Consider the following 3460-nt stretch of genomic DNA (forward strand, 5'->3'; position numbering starts at 1 on the left):
GGACGCACAGCGCATGCTTACGTAGAAAAACGTGATGAAAAGCGGATCTCGCGCTCCGAAACCAAAAACGCCAGAATTGCAGCAAAAGCAGAAAAAACTGCTCTGAAAGACTTTCAAGAGGAGGTGGAAGGCGTACTCTATGGACCAGGTATCGCAGATTAATGGTAAGTTAGGATTTTTATAGTTGTAACTGTACTTGAAACTTCAAACGCGTTTTTCTCAAAACTATGTTTTTCAAACTTTTCTCCATCATATCTCGTGAACGGCTTGGCCGATTCACTTCAAATTTATAGGGTCGACTTAGCACATATGGACGCACGGAATGGTCTATTATCATCCCAAAATTTAAAATATTTCTATTTTTTTTTAACAAAAAGTTGACAAAAAATACGTGAAACTCGAAATTTTTTGTTCCGAAGTCTCTCAAAAGTCCAATTTTCAAAATATTCTTTTCATAATAGTCCATTCCCTGTATTTAAGGGGTATTCCCTAATTAGAATTTTGAAAAAACCGATTTTTTTTATTGGATTTTTCGAAAGCATACATATTTAAAAGTATCATACTACAATTTTATAAAGATTAGAGCAGTCTAAGTGTACTTTTGAGCGACGTTTACTTAGGTATCTGAGCGTGCTAATATTCGCACCGCTCGGAGCGGTACTACCTACCTGCCTTTGCATACATGAGGAGCTGCTACCTTTTGCAAATATACTATCCGTACTACATTTTGGATGAAAATGAGCGCTATGAAGAAACTGAAGGCATAATGTATGGTGCAGGCATCGCTGATTAGACGTAAGTAAGATTTTTTCATGATTTTTCGTTAAAGAAAACTTTAAACGCGTTTATCTCAAAATGACGTTTTTGGACGGCTTGTTGATAAATCTCCGAAACTATTAAACCGACCCTTACCAAAATTTTACCACATGTTCTTTATGACTATAGCTTGTAACGAAAATGAATTTTCGTTAGTAGGGACGATCTCGGGGGATGTGGTAAGCGGTTGGCGTAGCTCAGTGGTCAGAGCAGTCGACCGGTAATCGAAAGGTCCCGGGTTCGAATCCCGGCCCAGACGCCCCGCATTTTTCCCGGATTGACCCTTGAAAAATAACCCCTCCACCGGGTTACAAGCTATAGCGCATATCATACGAATTTCGAAATTTTTAGTGTAACTATTTTTTTTTGCAAAAAACGATGAAAAAAAACGTGCTTTTTCGTAGTTTTTTGAAAAATGGCCTCCATTTTGTAATTTTTAAAAAAATCAAAAATCGCATGTATGCGCTATAGTCATTTACCTACTGAATCTAAAACCATTTTTTTTTCAGATCATCCATTCCAGAGATTTTATCAATAGCGCACCCCTATCTTTTTTTTGGACCTGTCTTCTCCCCCATTTTTCTGTACAAAAACTGAGTAAAATAAATATAAAAAAAATTTTGTTGTGTATTTTAAGAGTGTATTTTTTAGACCTAACACTTTTTATATCCATATTTATAATTTATACCGGTCAAAAAAATTCGTGAAAATAGCCTTTTTTTGCCCGTCTAATTAGGGTAGACCCCTTAAGCTTACAGATTAAAACGTCCCCGATTTTGTTAGTTTCAGATAAGCCAATCAGCTGATTTCGTGGCGGGAGTGAGCGTTCATTTTTCCGAGGTGTCTTCAGAGCGCTATAATTTTTGTTCTAATGAATATTTTTAGCTAAAAATTTATACGTATACTTTTGAAACACTTATAAATAAATGATAAAAACTCCAAAGTTCTATCTCTTCATTGGTCCTCACAAAAAAATCCGACAAAATGCTTAAAAATCTGACCGTCAAACCAGAGAACCCCCTTAATCTGTAATTATCCTAGATTTATTTATTTAATAAACTAAATTAATTTTTCTTAATATAAGTTCGCGCGGTTTAAGAGTGCTAATTGGAGTGTAGCCCCAGTTTACTACAGAACGAGGAACTTGGGAGCCGACGTGCGTGGCCTGGTTTATCTCCCCGGGGAATCTTGAGATCCATCTCACGCTTTATAAGATTCCATTGGGTTCAAACGCAGATAAGTCGTGTCGTCTCCTGTATCCTGTCCATGCCCTTTCGTTCCGTGCTGTTCTGTTTAACCCTGGGAGAAAGTTTTTTTTTTTTTTTTTAAGCTGTACTTACCGTACAAACCCACAATAATACTCCTAGTCACAAAGAATAGCTAGGCGGTCTCCCCGCAAATATTATCACTCCACTGTTTAGCTTGTAGATTTCAGTCTCCTTGAGTGGAGTTTGGGGAGTAATATTAAAATTTTAGCTAGGCTCCCTTATCAGTAACATCAATCTGAACCTCCTTTCTTTCCCCGCGATTCAACAGTCTACGTTTTGTGGTTTTTTTTCTCTTTTTTTTTCTTTTCTTTTTCCTCCTTCTATTTCTTTAGTGACCGCATGGGTTTTGCCTTGCGATGGCAGAGACTGAGATCTTAAATAATAAAAAAAGAAATAGGGAGTCATCTTCTCCTACTCCAGAAGCGATTGCCCTTTCGCCTCCTAATAAAATTTCACCGTTACCTCCATGCAACCTATGAGAAAACATCAGGTCCCAGTTTTCTAACCGTTACTCTAAGGATTCTAAGGCTCCCTTTATTGTATACATCTGCAACAGAGATATATCCAAGAATATAGCTAGATAACACCCTTTTTCCATCGGGAAGAGGCTAGTTAATTTTCAGGGCATTTTGACTCTCTCCAGAGATGGTAGGGATAAGCTGATAGTCACCTTCGAATTACACTCATGTGCTAACGAATTTGTCTGTTCAATTCAGACTTCGAATAACGAATGGTGGGCCTATATTCCTGACTTCAAAACTACAAAAGTAGGAGTTATTAGGAACGTCGATCCCGAACTGTCTATCGAATACATTTTCGAAGGCATTTCTTCTATGGTTCAGGATCCTCATGCTCCGGAAGTAATCAGGATTGAAAGAATATTTCGCACCGCCATAGGCGTTGATGGTTCTAGGACGAGGGTTCCCTCTTCTGCAATTAAAGTGGTGTTTGCAGGTGACTCCCTCCCGGGGAGCATTAGTGTCTGGCTGGTTGAATGCCCAATTGAGCCGTATATACCTCCTGTAATACGGTGTTTCTCCTGCCAACGTTTTGGTCACGTTACCTCCAACTCTAGGAGTTCCTTGAGATGTGTTAACTGTGGGGGCGAACATGCAAATAATACTTGCGAGTCAAATTCACAATATTGTGTCAATTGCTCCAGCTCCGATCACAGAGCCGACTCAGTTAGATGCCCAGTTTTCACCCTTCAAAAAAGAATCAGACAATTGATGGCTCATGAAGGCATCTCTTACAAAGAGGCTAATTTAAAGTGCGGGGTCCCTCTTACCAAAACTAGAGATATAATCCCTGGCCAATGCCACAATTCGGCTGAGGTGGAAGAGGGTCAGGAGCATAATCCAGTGCTTCAGAACGAA

The 3460-nt window shown here is 38.9% G+C and overlaps 1 non-coding gene across 1 annotated transcript; it reads left to right on the plus strand.

Moving 5' to 3' along the window:
• Window positions 1-1002: 1002 nt before the first annotated feature.
• On the plus strand, window positions 1003-1075 carry Trnat-ggu. Its single transcript has one exon. It is a non-coding gene; the product is annotated as a tRNA-Thr (tRNA).
• The last annotated feature ends 2385 nt before the right edge of the window (window positions 1076-3460 follow it).

Source organism: Cephus cinctus, unplaced genomic scaffold, assembly GCF_000341935.2.
Source record: "Cephus cinctus unplaced genomic scaffold, Ccin1 Ccin1_scaffold0224, whole genome shotgun sequence".
Taxonomy (NCBI): Eukaryota; Metazoa; Arthropoda; class Insecta; order Hymenoptera; family Cephidae; genus Cephus; species Cephus cinctus.